Source organism: Parus major, chromosome Z (assembly GCF_001522545.3).
Source record: "Parus major isolate Abel chromosome Z, Parus_major1.1, whole genome shotgun sequence".
NCBI classification, from domain to species: Eukaryota; Metazoa; Chordata; class Aves; order Passeriformes; family Paridae; genus Parus; species Parus major.
The window spans coordinates 16,257,211-16,276,930 of record NC_031799.1 but is presented as its reverse complement, the minus strand read 5'-3'; the positions used below and the strand labels follow the sequence as shown (position 1 = coordinate 16,276,930).

General features: G+C 39.5%; 1 long non-coding RNA gene across 5 annotated transcripts in view; it reads right to left on the bottom strand.

Annotated features, from left to right (window-relative positions):
- LOC107215720 overlaps positions 1 to 19,720 on the bottom strand; it is a 46,257-nt gene that overhangs the window by 25,420 nt on the left and 1,117 nt on the right. For 2 of the 5 annotated variants that reach the window (XR_004495492.1, XR_004495494.1), the window contains exons 2-4: positions 18,831 to 19,022; positions 7,376 to 7,460; positions 3,007 to 7,042 (exon numbers count right to left, since the gene is read on the bottom strand). This is a non-coding gene — a long non-coding RNA (uncharacterized LOC107215720). Of the gene's footprint in view, positions 1 to 745; positions 7,043 to 7,375; positions 7,461 to 18,830; positions 19,023 to 19,720 lie in introns of those variants that run through there. The other 3 variants (XR_001525208.2, XR_004495495.1, XR_004495493.1) reach the window with 3 other exon arrangements.

Here is a 19,720-nt window from a genome sequence, read left to right as displayed (position 1 = left end):
GTAGGGAAGTGTGTCAATTTTTGGTTTGTATGTGGAGGATAGGGAAGGCCCCAAGACTCCATGAAACAGCCAGCATGACACAGAGAAAGTTTGTTAGGGAGTTCTGAAACTAAAACTTTGTCTGCATGAGTAATTTATGCTAACATAAACCTTTTTTTCCTTTTTTTTCATAGAATCACAGGATCATCTGTGCTGGAAAAGAGCCTCAAGATCACCTATCCCAACCTTAATCACCCTAAACCCAAGTGACACATCCAGGGGCCTCTTGAAGCACTTCTAGAAGCGCTGACTCCTCCACTTCTATTCTATCATCCCAGGACAGATCTCCCATCCTTCAGATGGCTTCCTAACTGATGTCAAGGGCACAGAGAGGCTGTGGACAGCAGTCTGTGTTTAGTTATTAAGCCATGACATTTCTTGCCTACATCAAGTATTGAATGTAGAACAGGCCCCGAAAAAAGCCCACATTCCCTGGCAAAAAAATATGAGCCAAGATGACAAAGCAGAAAAATTGTCTCTATCTATCAAAATGAAAAAGCAAGGGTTTTAAAACTTGAACTGGTGCTGAGCAATCTTCAGTATTGCAAGAGAATTTCAGCTCACTGTGTGTTTCAGATAAATGGGAGAAGCAGGGGAAAAAAGAAGTGAAATAAAAAATATACTCTGAAAGTATTTTTATTTTTTTTATAAAGAGGATTCAAGGAAACTTTATACAATAACATTTTCAATGAATTAAAAAATGGGATTACTCATGAAACAGGCAAAATTTTATTCTTTGATGTTTGAAGAATGTTAATCTATAAAGGTGTACATATTGGAGAAAATTATTTTCAGTGCTCACCCTGAAGAAAACAAAGCTCTAATATAATCCTACAAAAAGTGAAGCTATAGAAAAAGGAGAGCAGGACCTTCTCAGAAGTGCACAGCCAGAGCATAATGGGCAAAAAAGCAAATGTCCAAATGGCAATTGGATTTAAAGGAACAAGAAATCCTCATGATGAGAGTGATTAAGTACTGGAACACAATCTTAGAAAAGCCATGAAATTTCCCTCCTTGGAGACTGTTAAAATTCAGCTGATAAAACCCTATACCTTCAGAGATTTCCTTGCACCCACATCAGGCTAGCTAGCATATTTTTACTGTATTAGACCTAAATGTGACTACTTTTTTGCCCAACCTAAGCCAATAGATGGAGGCAAGGATCCAGGCAGAGGCTTGAGTATAACCCTGTGTTTACTGGATCCCTGTCTTTGAAGAGTAGGGCTTACCCTCATGCAAAGCCTCCTCTGCTGTCAGGAGGTTGTGAGTTAGAGTGAACAGCAGAGAGAGAACTTTTTCTGTGTCAACTTCTTATTTCTTATTTTCTTTAAAATTCTGTAAGGATTTTAATTCTTCATGAGAAAATTAATTATATTTTAACAGTGTCTTAGTGTTAGTCTTTTGAGGAGAAAAAGCAGCTGTGATTTGAAATAGGTTTTTTCCTTTGAGGCACAAAAAAGTTAAAGAAATAAGGTAAACTACATGGCAGAACAGTTTTCATTCTTTTTTTTTTTTTGTCAACTTCAAGTCAGAGACTGCTTTGTGTGCTTTTTTGCCTTCAGTAGTAAGCAGTTAAGATGTTGCATATATTAAACACATTTTCTAGTAAGAATGGGAAGAAAATTGAATTGGAAAGAGAGAAAGAGAGGAAAAAAAGGTGATTAAGAAAAAAAATCAAGATATGAGATTTTTTCCTAATCTTTAAGAATTTTTGCTAGGGTACTTACACAATATATCCTTTTGAAGAATTACATTGTTTGTGAATATTTTATGAAACAGGATCTTAGATTAAACCCTGTTGAAATATTCATGGAAAAGATTTCAACCTGCTCTGACAAAGAGTGCTTTGCTTCATAATGTTCATTAGAGTCTGTTTTGTTATCTAATCAGCAAAAGCAGTGAAACAGATTCCATTTACACTCCAGGAAGGCAAAGGGGGAATTTTGCAGTGCTGGGATGCTAAACACAAGCCCTGCCTACAAACATATCTACAAAAGTAACTGGCTAAATTCATGGTAATGGTCTGTATTTTAAAAGAAAAAAGCTTATCTCCTGTCACAAGCAAGATTTCCCCAAGAGGTCACTTATGAGTGCATTTGGCCTCATTCCCCTGCTGTTCACCAGCAAATCTCTGGAAGAATTCTTCAGCAGGCCTAGGAATAGATGGTGTCTATGTTCCCTGCTTCCTGCTTTTGTTGGGCTTAAAGCTAAATTGCTGCCAGACTCTTTCCAATCACAACATTCTGTAGTGTACTGGCAGCACTCTAAGAATTTGGTTTAAAAGCCAGAAAATCTGGAAAGGATGACAGACACCTGTTCAAGGGCAGATCTGACACCTGAACTCACTGGTACCACAAACTTTTCGGGGAAAAGTTTCAAGCCTTATTCAACCACAGCTAAATACAGTTTAACAAAATCTTTTCCCTGCATGCATACTTGAGCACCTGGCTGAGTAGCAAACACTTCAATGAGTGCTTGGAATTTGTGATAAAACACATTTCAGACAGATTCACATTCAGATAAAGATAGGTATATTCAAATAGAATATTCTTCCTTATTATCTGTGTGATTAATGGTGTGGGGATAGAATATGCCGTGACTTGAATGAACCCTGAAGGAACTGAGAAACTTGCAGGAAACCAGTAAGGGAAATGTGCATCAGCTCTAAGCTATGCATGACGTTTTCCTCTGAATTAAATAGCTGAAAGTGTACTTGAAAGGGTTTTCCTTGGGGAATTCTATGAATAAGAATGAAGGTCCTAAGCAGCTTATCTTAGAAGTAAAATACTCTGACCTGGACAGGAAGAAATAATATTTACTTTTACTTCTGTGGATTTGACACTCTGGTGCTTATTGACTTATTTCACTGGGAATTTTATTCAGCTTTTAACTGCAGGAAAATAATTTTACAGTTAGCACTAAACATACACAAAATTTTAGAAAGGAAGGGTAACAGTTATTTCCTACCTCTGTGCAAAATCCTTTTGAAGTCAGTCCTTCCCTCTGTTATAATCTTAAAGCTTTTCCTCTGAGATCATAAGTATTTTCTTGAAGGGACAGGCCTTCAGTTCTTCAGAGAGAGTAAGAATATTAATTCAGTAACTGAAGTGCATCCAAATTTGAAGCCATGTTCTTGGATACTATTAAAAGGAAAGTTAGGATGCAAACATCAGCTATGCATTAGGTTAGTAAACACTATTTATATGCCACTGATTTCATTCTAATGATAGCTGACACATAGCTAATGATAGCTAAATCAACTTACCAATTCATTCTTATGCTGCCAGTGTGAAAACTCAGTCAGTAAAAATAAGAAGTTTCAGCAGAAAATTGGTCAATATGCCATTATATGAAGTGTGAGGGTTGATCTCTTTTTACTGAGTAACAGAAGTCTCTACTCTAGAGGCAAAAAGGATGTACACCTAAATACAGAAAGGTAAACTTATAATATATAGTTTATAATATAAACTTACAAAACTTGTAAGTTATAAACTTGTAAATACTTATAAGATAAACTTATAAAATGTATAAATTATATATATGATTATTCCTTCTTTATGCTCCAAAATGCACAGCAAATGTAAAGTTCATGGAAGAGGAAACTACATACTCATCACATAAGTTTACTGTAGCTTGTTACCCAACTCTCCATCCTTGCAGAATGGCTTCTGGAAAACATGAGACTTTGTAACAGTGTCCTCTATTAATTTCTGCAAAAATGTGCTTGAAAACATTCAGTGTTTTTTGCTTCACATAGAAACATCATCATGAGGAGAAAAATGTGAACATAGGCTGTTGTACTGCAGAAAGGAACAATCAGTGCATGAACCTTGCTGGAAAAGCAAAAGTCGTGACAATGAAGTAGAGGAGTACAGAATTAAATCAGGCTCAGATAGCTTGGATCTGATGACAAGATATTGAGGTGGTTGGTTTGCTGGACCTGATGCTCCAGATTGGTCCCAAAATCACATTCCTATTTTGTGACAAATGTTTTCATTGCCAATCTAGAAACAGTCTTACAATTTCCCTGTGCAACATTATAAATACAGTGTTAATGAATTCGTAGGAATTGTGAAAGTGATCTACTCTAAATCGTTGAACTTTTGATGGACTATAAGTCATTGAACTTTTAATGAGAATTCTAAATAGAAGAAAAAGTAACTGGTCTTTATAAATGATGCAATTCCTGTTGTTAAAATGAGTCAATAAAAGGCTGTGGGCACAATTATCATATGCAATCATTGGTGTTTGTGAACCTGGTAAAAGGCTATGCAGCAAATTGTACAGCGAGATTTTCTAGACACCCACGGAAGAGATACGGACACTTCTGCTTATTGCAAGCATATTGCTTAAAAACAGAACAAAAGGACGTACAAAGGGCTCAGTGATTTCCAGGCCAACTGCTAAAAGAATGCTAAAATGAAGGTCAGAATTTTTCATGGACTGTGCTGCTGTGGGTGTTTCACACTGTGGGTCTCTCTATAAAACTCAGCCTCTAGAAAACACCAATGTATTTCCTCTTGTTCTTAAGGGGCATAAATTTAAAGTCAGAGTGGATGTCAAAAGGTATTTTCTGAAGCTGGCTGGTTTGGCTTTCAGAAATAGCTATGCAATTTAATAGGCAGAATTTTGCTACTGTTCTCCAGCAATTCTCAAATAGATATGTATTTCTAGAACTCCAAAATCTAGAATCTCCAAAATGAAACTATTTACAGGTACTCAATACTGAAATGGAAAAATATGTACATTCCTAAATCACATTTATTTTTCACATTCTATTATTCCTCTTACTATTTCAGACCTCCAGAAGTTTCCTGCTGACAATGGTAGAGATTCCTCTCCCCCAGCATTGAGCCAGGCTGCAATTTTCCATAGCACTTCACATGCTGCTACATATTCTCATTTTTGTACAAGTACATGCTCTGGGTTTCAAGTGCTTGTTAAACACGGCCACAGTAACTTTGTGGGGAAGCATCCCAGGAGGACCTCTGGAAGCTTGAAACAAAGAATTCAGTATACAATAGGCATCTCTCAGAGTTTCCCAGAATAATGAGCAGTACACATGACACAAAGGATTTCTGTGGTTTGAATGCTGTCTTTTCACCAGGAAGTGAGCCTTGGAAAAGACTTGGCTTATTTATAAATAAAACATAAATGTTTGGATGCTTAGGTGATCAACAGTATGACTTGCTCAAAGTACAAGACTGTGAAGATCAGTTTTGATTCCCATTTCCCTCACATCATAGAACAACACTTACATTGCCAGATTTATAACATTTTTAAAGTTTTGAAAGAAAGCCAGGATCAATATCATAGACTGCCTTCTTACGCAGTGTCTTTCAAGATAGAATGTTGTTTAATGGTGATCTCCTGTCCTGGATTCTGCTATCCCTTAAATAATGTTGACAATAGTGGCTTTATTTTTTTGAAGTACCCCAGATTTTGCTGGCATTAACAGATTCAGCCAAAAGGAAAAGATCCATAAAAAATGTGGGCCTGGTTCTTCTCTTCCTTCTCTCTTTTTTACCGACCCTGGAAGAACTGATCTCACTGCCTTTGCAGCCAGCCCTTACTCAGCCAAGCCCTACAACACTTCACTTCCATTACACAGGAGATCCTCTTCCTGTTCACAAGTTAAACTATAAGCACTTAATCAAGTCCCACTGGAGGCCCAGGCAGGTAGGAGCAGGAGGTTATTAGGGTGTCAGAAATTAAGACCAATCCAGGGAGGGATGAGCAGAGTGCTGCTACACACCAACACATCATCTGGAGTCGTAAACTCCCTTGATTGATCTACAATCACAGGAGTGCTTTTTGCTGTGAAACAGATGGTACAGGGGAAAAAAACATGTTCCCTTTTCCTCCTGTTAGCATTCTTCATTTTCAGGAAAACTGAGGTGTCCAAGGCCCTGATGCCTGCTCCTGAAGGCTTTAAGGACCATGTTTGTGGCAGCAGGGCAGTTCACTGAGAGGGGAGCAGGTCCAGCCCTCATGTGCTTGGCTGCAGGACAGCAGTGCAGGAGGCAGACGTTCCATCTCACCAGACCCACAGTGCTTTGTGCTTGGTGTGCTCTGTAATCATGACTGAGAACTCCAGGCACTATTTCCACTCTCCACCTTGAGCCTCTGCCCAGGTTTTAGCCATTTATCAGCCACTGTCTCCAGTGGTGAGAAACTACCTATGGATTAACATCCTCTGCTTCTCCAAAGTCCTCCACCTTGCTACAGCCCTGCTCTTCACTGAAAGCTAACCTCTGTGCCATGGTTTACAGTGCAATTGCCTGAAAACCTTTCTGGGTTTGAGCCAAGTATATTGCAGACTAAACTGGTTTTACCCCAGCCAGCATGGGAAGCACTCATTCTGATTGTGCTGCAGTTTGGACATTTTGTAGTTAGATCAGCATGATCAGCACCAGGTAAACAAAAGCTGGGAGAGGCCTGAGTATAGCTCACATATCTGAGCCTGGGTGAGTTCAGCATTTGGCAGAATTTTTGCTGTGGTGTGTCAGGTACTTTAATTGTATTCGGGCAAGCGCTGATGTAATCCAGAACAAGGAGATTATGTACAGAGCAAACAGTTATTATTTTACCAGTGTATGCTTGACTGACCTCTATAAATACAGTAACAAACTTTAAGGCACTGTTTCTCAACTTTGTTTACAGTGGATTTTTTTTAGTAATATGTAATTAGTTAAACAGAAAATGTAACATTTAACTCAAGCTGAACTACTAACCACTGCCTCTACGGGAAAATACTTCAGAACAGACAGAGTGATTCATATAGAATTCAATTCTGTAATCAGAAAACATTTTGGCCAGCAAGGACTTAGGTCCATACAGCACACCCTGCAGTCCTCATCCTTGCTGGAGTCCCCATGGGCTCATCTGAGAGACCACAGCATAATTCACTTCTGGGGTAAGAGGGAGGACACACGTGCAGGCTTGGGATGAAGCTGGGTCACATCTCCAGGAGTACAGGCACTCTCACTGCCCCAGCATAAGCCTAAAAGGAAACAGAGAATGGAGGAAAAGTAAAGATTGAGGGAAAGGATAGAAAAACATATAGCCTGGGAGAGAGAGAACTAGCAAATAAATGCAGTAAGCAGACACAGATTCCAGACTGAGCAAGATCTGTCCACATGTCTTTTTCAGGCTGAAGCAACAGCTGGCCTCAGGAAAGAGAGAGCCCATTTTGAGAGAAACAAACTATTTTAAACTGCCCTCATGCCCATGTCCTTTCACAGTGAGTCACACTGTTCTGCCTGCTGCCAGCTTCAAGCCTCAATTCCCTGCTAGGACTTTGGCTGAAAATGTCTGGAGGCCCGTGCATACTTACTGAGAGAGTGACACCTTGGCTTCTACAGGAACTGGGAGTTGGGAGGGGTTGGAGTATCCCAAATAATTGATTTTTTTTTTTTTTCCTGAAAAAGGGAAAAATAAAAGTCACAAAGCTGCTAGGAAGTGCAAAGTGCAATGTCAGCACTGTGCTTGCCTGTTGAGCCAGCAGAGGTAGGGGATGCAAATGACTCCAAGCCACAGTGGGAGTTTTTACTGAAAATGTGAATGGTGTAGTTAGAGCTTGACCCTAAAAAGTAGCCAAAGCACTTCCAAAGCAGAGAAAAATAAAGACAAGACCATAACTGTAGAATTCTTCTCATGGTGTGTATCTGGGTAGAGGACAATTTGAGGTCAGATTTCACATTGTCCCTTACAGCAGAAAGTATTTTCAGTTAAGTCCTGAGTGGGGCAGTATCAGTCACATGGTTAGTTCCAGTCAGAGCAATTGTTCTGAAATAATCTCCTGTAGAAATGGTAGTGCATAAAGAGCTGAAGAAGGGTATGCCAAAGAGCAAGAAAATAAATGTCCTGACTCTTATGGTACAGCTGCCTTTGCATGCAGTCAGTCCCCATCAGTGGTTATACAGTTGCCACTGTTAAATCATCTTCTAAATTCTGTCAGTTTTTGTTACTGAACAAATCTGACCTCATGCTGGTCCCCTGCCAACACCATAGAGCTGCTCTATTTACCCACTGCTGATGCAATATCTAAACTCAAAAGATTTACAGTAAGATAGTTAAGATGGAGGGAGAATAAAAACCAGTGCTAGTACAGCAATTTATGCCTGAAACATAGTTCAAGGTAGTTTGCTAGTTTAAGAAAAAAACAAAACCCCTTTTGATGGTTTAATCAACTTACAGAAAGGTCCAAGGGGCGCCAGAGCCATGGGCTAGGATCAGGCAGGGTGCTGCAAGCCCTTCCCTAACCATCAACAGTAGTCCTGCTGCTCACAGGCCCATAGCCTCAAACAGCCAGAAGGCACAAGGAAAGGCTTTTGAGCTGTATGTAAATACAAAATAAATGCAGGCTCTGCAACACTGCTTTTATGTGTTTAATTAGATTGAGTAGATAAACGTGCAGTTGCATCCTGGGGGGTACAGGGAGGGAACCCTGAACAGCAGGAACAGAATATCAGAAAGATCATAATGGGTCTAATGTATTTGTAAAGTCCTTAATTTTTGCATAATGATTTAGTTCTCAGGATGCTTGTGTAAGTATCCTTTGAAGATTACAACCAAGAACTCAGTATGATGTGACCATCTCTTTCAGAAATAATCTTTGAGTAGTAAGTGGCTTTTTTAAAAAAAATTAATTTAATTTAATTTAATTTTTAAATTTTTTTTTTATTTTCTTGGTTCGAGTTTGCTTTCAGGGTTGCTTGGTTCCAGACATATAATTTTCTTTGGGACATGGGACAATGGAAATAGACCACTTTGGGATAAACACAATAAATGAAATATCATAACTGGTTTTATGTGTGTGTGTAAAATGTGGTAGCTTTCATTAAGAGGGTGTGGCAGAGCAGCAGGGCATCTGGCTGCTCTGTTTGCCCAGTTTTAGCTCAACTTCATGAATTCAGATAAAATCATGTAGAGAAAGCAAATCATGTAGAGACCTGGGCGTGCTCAGCTGGGGGAGCCCAGGATCCACCACAGCAGTGGCTGAGACCTTTCTGAGTCACAGCAAGGGAGTGCCAAGCCTCAGAGATATCCATGGAAGAAGTAGGCCCCCTCAAGACCCAGGAGAAGCTCTTTGCAGTTTTTTAGAAAGCCAGCAAACTGCTGGAAGTCGTTAGAGCAAGAGCAGGCAGAAAAAAGGATGGGCATTGCACTGTCACCATGTGTGGGAAGAGGGAACATAGTGGTAGCTGCTCATTTAGCTGCATTTAAAAGCCTCTTATTTTAATATACAGTTTTTAGTGCTGCTGGAGACAAGCAGTCCCTATATTGGTGGTGTTACTGTAATTATATTTGCACCCTGGATTTGAAATAACAATGTAACATTCTGAGTATTCTAATGGGTTTAAATTTACTTGTAATACTTGGAAGTATGAGAGAAACCTCTTTTTGATTTTAGTGCTTCCTCAACTAGAACTAGAGAGAAGATTGTGATGGGAGACAAACAATGCTCCAATGTGCCTATCCCTGCCCCAAACTGGGTCCAGTTTGCATTTTTCATACCATTTGATTAACTTTCACTTCATACAGACCCTTAGCTCCTGGATCATGCAGACTGCCATTCAGCAGCCCCTCCCATCCCAGAAATAAAGCTTCACCACTCAGCTCCCTTTCCCCCCAGGCCTTCTTCCAAACTCTGTCCCAGTTAAGTCTGTCCTAAATCCTAGCCTGGCTGTAGATTTGGGTTCCCCCATTGCTGCCTGCCAAGACACGCCTGGTGGGCTGCTCTGACAAAGTCTGCACAGAGGAGGCTCCAAGAACAAAAGGTAGAGTACAGGCAGAAAAAGGAAAATGCTATTTTTAGTCGTGTCAGATGTGAAAAGGTTTATAGCAGATTCTTTATAAAGCCCTGAGATTTCCTGAAACTTTTAGAATTTTTTATTTGAGCTAGACCTTTGACAGAAGGAACAACCTTTCTGCATCAATTTATCTATAGATCATAGGCCAACCACCTACCTTAGCTTGGAAAACTTCTCCTTCAGTGCAACTTACAGTAAAACTTTATGTTAAACAGAAAGGAAAATATTTTATAGATGTCATAAACCCCCCACTTTTTTACTTTAAGCCAAACCATGGTAACTTCAGAAAACTAATTGATTTTCCACTATACATCAGAGATACTGTGATCAATAGTGTGGAAAAGATTCTGTTGTAAATTTCTGACATGATAACTACTAAAAGAATCAGAGTGTGTGTAATCTGTCTGATAAGTAGCAAAAGATTTGTTATGTGTCATAAGATTTTTGAAGTAAAAAATTACATTTTCTGCAGAACAAACAGGATGTGAATATAACAAAAGCCATAATGTGTATCTGGTAAATAATTTATGTTATTGTAGAGAAGTTTTCTGTAATTGCTGTCATTTTTATTATATCAATATAATACTTTGAATGTGTATTTTTTTCTGATCAGATCTTCCTGTTGCTCAAACAGTCTCACTGGCATATTTTTATACGTCATTGACCTTTTTACTTGTTTCGGCTCTTTTTTAGGAGTGTAGGAATATGATGAATGATTAAATTCCGTCTGATATTATCTTACTCCACACAATTCAAGTAGATTATTAGGTTTTTCTTTTCTCCTCCAGGGAAGGTGTGGGAAGGTGCGGGAAGGTGCGGGAAGGGAAGGGGAAGGGGAAGGGGAAGGGGAACTTGCAAAATATTTTCAAAATATTTTCAAAATCCTTGGTAGCTGATTTTCAAAATAGTGAAAAATCTTCATCTCTTTTCTGACAAAATTGGCTTAGCAAATAAACATCAAAGATTGAGCAGAAATAATGTTTTACACTGAAAGAAAAGGTATAAAATGCTCACATGAGAAACTTTTCAAGTCTGCCATTTTCAAGTTACCCAGGCTTTCCAGTGATTTTGTTTGATTTTTTTTTGTTCATAAATCTGTGAAAGACATTTATTACTCGTCAAGACATTTACATAAAATCCTTCTGAAATTTTTCTCCTTCCTCTGCAGATTGGTGGCTGCACAAAAATGTGCCAGTGCTCTTCATCATCTATAAATCAAATGCATTAGCCACAGCTGTTCATGACACTCCTTCACCAGAGCCCGTGGTGTTAGTCCCAGTGACACACATCAGTTTTACCCTTGGTCTAATCCCCAGGTCACTCCTTCTAACCGCTTGCGTAAATGTGGTGAAGCAGAGCATAGCCAGACACCAGGCAGGAACAACAGAGCTGTTATGCTGCTCCCCAGGCTGTTTCTCCCTGATGCAACCACCAACCTGCTCTTCAGCAATATACAAATCACAGACTTTCCCAACCCTTCATTCTAGGTAGAAATATGTTAGCACACACCAGTTGGGTGCTGTTCCCAGTAAAACAAAAAGCCCCAGGGATCTTCTTTCTCAGCTTCCTCTAGTGTGTCAGCTGATTATAGAGATGAAGTCAGGAACAGTTTTTTATATTCTTAGCCCTAAAAACCTCAGCACAGCTGAACTTTGCTCTCTCTTAAAATGCTTTTTTTCTCCTTTGGGCTTTTAACACACTAAGTCTTTAAGTTTTACATCAAACCTTGCCTGGACTCCTAGCAGTGCTCTGTCAATGAACTCCTTGGCTCAGCTGGAGTCAATGACCTAAGTCCTCTGGCCTGCAGGAAAGGCAGGATTTCAGCTCTCATTCTTGCAAATTTTCTTCATTTTTACTGTACCCCTTCATTTTATTTTTCATTTCCTACTGCTATTTCCTAAACCTCCTCCATTACTGGTTCGCCTCAAATTCTCCATTTCCTTGGCATTTCTGCTCTTTAGATGCTGCAGTTATAAAATTTATGTATTTGTTGTGGGTGTCTGTGTCCTGTTTCAAATGAAATCATTAGAGCCTTTTTACTGGCTGGGTGCATCTAACACAAAGTTTCAGTGCAAGTGTGTGTGTTTGCTCAGCTCTCTGAGCCAGCTGATTGCTCATTTTTAACACCATGTGGTGCCTATGCTCGTATCCTTGCTTGAGTGTTGACTTGGGATTTAGGTCATTTGAGGATATAACATGGAGTAATGGGCACAAACTGAAAGTGGGGAAATTCAGGAATAAATTCTTTACTGTCAGGGTAGTGAGACACTGGATCGGGTTGCCCAGGGACGCTGGGGATGCTCTGTCCCTTGCAGTGACAGGGCCAGGTTGGATTAGGAGTTGAGCAATGTGGTCTAATGGGAAGCATATGTCCCCCATGACAGGGGGAGCTGGAGCTAGATGATCTTTAAGGTCCCTTCCAACTCCTAATATTCTATGATTTTACATTTTCTAAAATACTGTTGCTTATGAATGCAAACAGTTCAGGGAATTTTCCTTCTGAATGAAAACTGAACTTCTGATAGTCAGACCCACTCACATTTTTGGTCCTATCTGGCCAAGTGATGCAACAGGCACAGTCTCACAGAGTGACCTATCTCTGCTGGAAAGATGCCCATGCCCCCTCCTCCTCATGGCTCTTTAACTGGAGATGATTAAGAAGATTTTGATTTTGAGAGAACTGTTTGATGTGTGAATTGTTTTGACTGCCTATTCACAGGATGATAGCCATGTATCCTTAGTGGTTGCTTCTTGGAGATAATGTATTTAAAGCAGGACCTTGCAGCTGTGTTCTGGAATGCAAACAAGTAAAAAGAGAAGAGAAATACTGCCAGCCTGAACGGTGCCCTGCTGTCTCCTCTGAAAGGGTAGAGGTGCAATACAGAAAGAAAGATTGATTCAATCAGTCTGCTGGCTGCTGGGCTAGGCCATAAGCAGTTGCTTCTCTAGATGTAGAAAAGATGTTTATTCATGGAGATCTCCACTTAGAACATACTTGTTATCTTGAAAACTGCCAAGCTGGGAAGCACTGCCCTTCCTGTTTTTTCTACATGCATTTACAACAGAGTGAGTTCCTAAACTTTCTTTGAAATGCCACTAAAAAGTTTCTCTGTGTTGAATATGTGTTCTGAGGCTTTGAAGACTCAAAATCACTGCTCCTTTGGATAAGGAACTTGCTAACACTGGTACTCTTTGAAACTTGAGCCCTCAAATTGTTGACTCATACAGCAGTCGGCTTAAAAGAAATGGCAGTTCTGTAAACTGTGGGTTTTAGTTACAAAAATATCCCCTCCCTCCCTGCAGGGATCAGGAAGAAGGTTTCTCACTTCACTTCCTCACCAACATTCATGTTCACTAGAACGGTCCATGTTTAATTCACTTCATACCTGCTGTTTTTGCAGACTCCTGATGTTGCTAACATTTTTTCCAGCCTTTCTAAAGGGTAGAAAACGATGGCTTTATTTAGGGCATGGCACGTGATAATCAGAACTGAGCTATTATCTGAAAGCATAGTCAGAAAATTGAATTTGTAAAGGTTGTATCTTGTGGATGGAATTACAGCAGCATTATTTTGATTCCAGACTCTCAGTATCAAATAACATCTTGAAAAGCCAAGAGCTGGGTGAAGGATCTTTTAGAAGATATATGCCATGCCTGTCATTCTTGAGATACATTGTTCTAAAAATTTCTCAGGTCTAGATGATTTTAACCTAAACATGTGGGTAAATGCACATTCATACAAAAAAGAATAATGATAAATCTAATTTTAATTTTCCTTTGATAATAAATATTATAAAATTTAAACCAGTCATTAGCAATTAATAATTTATTAAAATTTACTGTTCTTGAGTAGATGGTAAGATACTAGATGTGAGTTATGATAACCATGTCTAGACTAAGAGGCATAATCTTCTTTATTCCTTCCCTGACAGGTGTGTTTGACGCTCATATCAGATTTTGTAACACCACTTTGGCTGTTTTTAAGCTTCCCCTCTGCTTCCAAATTGAAACTGGCAAAGATTTGGCATGAACAAATATTCCAGCAGTGCTATGAATTGTAGTGCCAGTGGTTCTTGAACAATAGAGTTTCCCGCTGAAGAGCTAACACAATTGTTTGGTGTCTCTCAAGTCCCGTTTAACTTGTCTTTTGGGAGTGGTCTTTGTGGTCAGCCACCTCCCTGCTCATGTCCAAGCCCTGCTTTGGAGGGAGCTGGCTGGAGGAGCCTGAGCAGAGCAGTGAGCCAGCAGCTAATCAGCACAGTCAATCACGCCAGCAGCCTCAGACTGACGCCTGGCCCTCTTGCATTTGGCAGATAGGCATAGCCTTTGACTCATCTGGTAACAATGTCCAAGGCTTATGTGGTTTGCTTTTGAAGCTCTGATATTTAAAATCAGTTTAACAACACAATATCTGTACCCTTCCATTCAGACTGACCTCTTCATGAGAACTGGAACTGTGTTTGAAGAATACAGTTCTGTAGGCTGGAGTTTGGTGAGAGGTCACTTCTGGAGTCCTGTGTGCACCCTGGGGCTCCTGAGCACAAGAAAGGCATGAACATACCTACAAGAAGTAGGTCCAGCAAAGGACCATGAAGGTGTTTGAAGAACATCTGATGAACAAGACAAGGTTGACAGAGCTGTGGCTCTTCAGCCTGGACAAGAGAAGACTCAAGAGGAATTTTATGAGTGTAGATAGAAATCTTCCCAGTGAAGCTCAGTGAAAGACAAGAGGCAACAGGCAGGAACTAAAATGCATGAATTTCCATTTAACTACAAAAAAAGAATGCTTTTAACCTGAAGGTGGTTGAACAGTATAACAAGTTACTGAGAGATATTGTGGAGTACCTCCACCTTTGGAGGTACTCAAAGCCTACCTGAACAGGGCCCTGGACAGCCTGTGACCTTGCCTAGAGCAAGGGGTTGGGCAGGACAATTTCCAGAGATGCCTTCTAGTCTCAGGTGTTGCTTACAAAACACACTGTCAAGAAAGTAAATCTACAATATTTTTAACCTACTGGACAGACAAAGATATTTGCTGCCTTATATAAAAACATGTTAGATGCTTGAGTGGAAAAACACCCAATTCAGTTGTGCTTATGAAAATTACATCTGTACAAAATACAAACACTGCATGTATTTTATTCTTTAAAATCAGTGTTAGCTGTAAATTCTGATGGGCTTTCTCTCTCTCTCTGTCCTTGTGACAGAATTGCTCACTGTGGCCACTATTTTCAGTCTCAGTGTAGAAGAGGCCACATGTTCCCTGCTGTGACAGGTTTTGCCAACCACCCTATGGGTCTTCTTTGCCCCAGCTTGAACTCTGCTTTCATGTCCAGCAACAAAAAGTCCTGCCCAAAAGTGACAGGGGCAACTTCTGCAGTGGGCAGTCCCTGTATGTTGAAACAGCACCAAGCTTTACTGCTCTTACCCTTAACCAAATTTTCTCCAGTGAAATATCCAGAAGATTTTTGAAGGCTTTAACATGTGAGCACAAGTTTTAATAAATTAATAGCTGGTGGACTGAAGCTGACTTGAGGCTGCCCCTCAGGTCACAACTGAAGATCATGTGGTTGTCATGTACAGAGGAGTGATTGACACAAAAGAACAGGAGCTGCCAGGTCCAGAGAGATGGTCACAAGGAAAATCATGAACGATATTCAGGAAAAAATACAAGCTATAGGAACTAGGAAGATTAGTCCTGACACTAAAAACTGTGTAGTCTTGTGCAGGAAAAGGGCAGGGAGAAAAAATCTTTTAAATAAAAATCATGTGTTTTTTCTGTTTTTTCCCTAAGTGTGGTGGAGTATTTTCATAAGTCTATGACTAATTTTTTAGTTCTGTGTCTCAAGCCAACTCTGCAATTACCTAAACCTTTTAGTATTTTTAGTAAGATTACTATATGGACGTTTTCAGCCAAGTCACACACATGACCTCTTATTTTTTGCTTACATCTCTTATTCATGAAGGTTTAGTAAATATTGTTGAGGAGGCAAACACGGAGTTAGTAGTTCCTTCAATAATGGAAAAGACCACATAATTGAAGTGATAGGTCAAACCTTACCCAGGACTAGAACAGAAAATAAAAATTTGTTTAACAAAAAATGCCTGTTTTTAGATATCTAAAGATAGCCAAGTCTATCTTTAGACTTGGCTTCTGTAAAAACATCATGAAAGATGGGAGGGTTTTTATGTAATTAAGTGGTGAAAAGAATAATGACGCTCTTACTAAAGGGAAGTGACATAGCATGCTGTATGCATAGTATGTGTTTACCTTAATTATGAACTAGAAATACAACTTTTATATTAGTTATGTTGCATTTTATATTGATATTTTATTTTTTTTTGTAAGGTCATTTTAATAAATTATATAATTCTCATAGTTAATAATATATTCTAATTTTCATCTTTTTTCTCTTTTTTCTTACTTCAATTCCAAATATTCTTTTGAAGTATTTTAAATCTGTGAAGCTCTATAAGTAACTTTTTCTCATATTCATATTGAAGTAACTCAGTTGTGCTGAATCTTGAAAAGTTTTATCAAGTATTGTAATAAATGCAAATCTTGTCAGATGCACACAAATATTTTCCGTAACACTAAGAATTGTTATGGTGTGTAATAAATAACTTTGTAAGATTTAGTTGCTGTGTAGCAGAGATTTATTAATTCCAGGCTCCTTGGGTTCCTGCTTTTCATTCTTTTTGGTAATTAATAGTATTCCTAGCAACCCCATTTCCACTTAAAAGGAATAGTTACAAGGGAAGTTTCCAGTTCAGAGTCTTTATAGGTACCTATTTGATTGCTTCCTGTATAAAAAAAACTGTTCTTGAGGGCTGTAAAATTTGAACATCAAATTCATTTTATCTGTACTGTAGTAAAATATGATCCTTGTTTTTTGGTCTCATCCACAACTCTTGTATTTACCATTAGTACATCCTGTATTCCCTTGCTAAAATTCTTAGTGGGGAACTGATTGAACAACATAGAAATTCAGAAAACAGGAGAAATGTGGCAATATGTAAAGTCTTACGATGCTGGCTGTGCTGTTACAGTCTTTCTCAGCTGGCCTCTGGAGACTATAGATTTTGGGACAATCCATCCTCTCAGTTGTATATGATTCTCCCTCCATCTCTCCTTAAACCACAAAGGAGAGTGATGGGACAACTGAAGACCTCTGTCTCTCTCACTCCCACATGATTAAATTAAATTCAGTTTGAAAGGACAGCCTTCTCAGCTTGGCTGTCAAGAGGAAGCATTTTCTATAATGAATTCAAGACACGGATATTTTTGTGATGTGCAGAAATGCCTCACAGCAAGAAAAGGTTTTGCTTGATTATTTGTGTTTTTTCCTTGTTGACAAAAACACACTGATGTTTTGTTCATGGCCATGTTCTGAGACTATTAATTAATGCCTCTTTGCTCATAGTGCAGCAATGCTGAGATGCTCCAACCTTGTACATGTCTCCATACAAGCCCATAATAAAGAGCTGAAGACCTTTTTTCCTCCTGGGAAATTACCTGAAGTGAATAGGCCCAAAAGTTGGGAGGGCAAAAGGCAGAGTAGGCAATAGATATGACAGTGGGTTCTTTGAGCCCATTTTTGTGGGTAAGCAAATGTGGTGACACATTTTGACACATGTCCAAAGGAAACACACCCCTTCAGCCCCAGCTGCACGTGCTGCTCACAGGAGCTAAGGGACATGTCACTGTGGCAATGTTGTGGCCAGTGCAGACACTGTAGGTTTACCATATATCATGGTTCTATCTTAATTTTGGGCCTGTAGACATACAGAATAGACTGCAAAATAAACTGGATGGATTATGCATGCCAGCTGTCTAATTCTTGCCAGTATTTTGTCATCTTTGGTGCAGAAACAATTTCAGGAGGAAAGCAAGGCAGGCTGAGGAGAGTGATGGCTTGATTTTAATCACAGCTGTTTTCTCTCCACTGCCAGGTGTGTTTGGCAGGTTAAATCTAGGGTGTTGAGCTGGCAGTGGTGCTGCAGTTGTGTAATTTGCTATGCACAGAGCAGTAGGGCTGTGCCAGAAGCTGTGATGGAGGGAGGGCAGATTCAGAAGGGCTGGACCAGTAACAGCAGGGGCATAAAAGTTTAACCAGCAGGATGCAGTAATCTTGATCCTCAGTGAGTTTAGGCTCCAGAAAACAGAACAGCTTAATTTACAAAGGAAAAAGAAGCTATTAAGTATATCAGGGGTATTAATTGAATCAGACCTTACATTGCTACATCCTGGGAGTAAGTCTCTCATTTGCCAGCAAGGGATGAGTACATGAACTTGCATAGGGGTCCCTTCCTTTTGCAATTACTTGATTTAGAGTGAGAGCTTGGGTTATGCACTGATTTGATGTTAAAAGGTGTTTCTAGCATTTAAAGCAAACAGAAAATTTCTTCTAAATCACAAAATTCTTAAAATGAAAACATTTGTTTTGTACAGATTAATAGAAAATAAATGGTTATTGATTCTTCCTTAACTAAAATGATCAGACTACAGAAGCTTTTTTTTTTCCTAACATATTCTTCTGTGGTAAGCTTAATGTTTTCTGGAATATATTTTTGAATAAGGACTTCCATGTATTTGAGAAGGTTAGGGACTGGTTGGGTTGCAAAAGGTCCTTTGAAAGGCATAATGTGGGACCAGCTCTTCTTATTTCAGGTGAAACATTAGTTTAAAATAAAGTTTTGTTTGTTTGCCCATATTTGTGGAAATGGCAATGAATGTGGAGTCTGTAAGATAGAAATTATGTGGCTTGGGTTACCTTACCTTCGGCAAATGCTTTCTTAGTATCTATTACCCTGAAAAGTGTTTCAGAATCATGCTAATCAAATCATGTTAACCCCTCATCATGTAGATCTGCTGCATTTTGTGATCCATAATGTAACTGGATTAATAAAGATGGAAATTTTTAAAGTACATCTCTCAAAAACAATTACTACCAGACTATACCTTCTCTTACTTACATATTGGTGAGTTCTTGTAACTTCTACTTGATGATAAAGCTCACTTTTCCTGGAAGCCTCCAAGTTTCTGTGGATCACACAAGCTGCAAGTAAGGATATTCTAGTCACAGATGGCCATCTGTCTCTTCTTTTCCCCCAGCCAATTCAGCCAGGTTTCCTGATAGAGGGTGCATGAAGTGTCCAGCTGCAGATCTGCATAATAGTATCAGGGTATATAGTATCACATGCTTATATTTTGCTTCTGATGACAGTATCAGCAGGAGAGGGACTGTAGGATTCTGGTTTTGGAAGTCAAGAGGAGAAGTGACTGAGTAAGGACTGTGGTTACTTGGTTGAAGTCCTGCACTGGTTCTCAACTCAGTGTAGCAACTGATTGTACTGTCCTTATTTCTCATTCACTAAAATGTCCTAGAACTGTAGAGTATGCTGAGGAAGGGACCCTTAAGGATCATGGAGTCCTGGCCCTACACAGACTCCCAAGAGTCACACCCTGTTCCTGAGAGCATTGTCCAAACACTTCTTGAGCTCTGTCAGGCTTGGTGCTGTAACCACTTCCTTGGGGAGCTGTTCCAGTGCCCAAACACCCTCTGGGTATATATCCAACTTGAACCTCCCCCAGCTCAGCTTCAGGACATTCCTCTGACTTCTGTCACCATTCACATAGATATGAGATCAGTGCCTGCCCCTCCTCTTACCCTCACAAGGAAGGTGTAACTGCAACGAGGTCTCCCCTCAGTCTCTCCCAGACTGAACAGAGCAGGTGACCTCAGCTGCTCCTCATATGGCTTCCCATATGGCCCTTCTCCATCTTTGTTGCCCTCCTTTGGACTCTTTCTACATGTTAAAATATCTTTTTTACATTGTGGCACCCAGAACTGCCCCCAGCACTC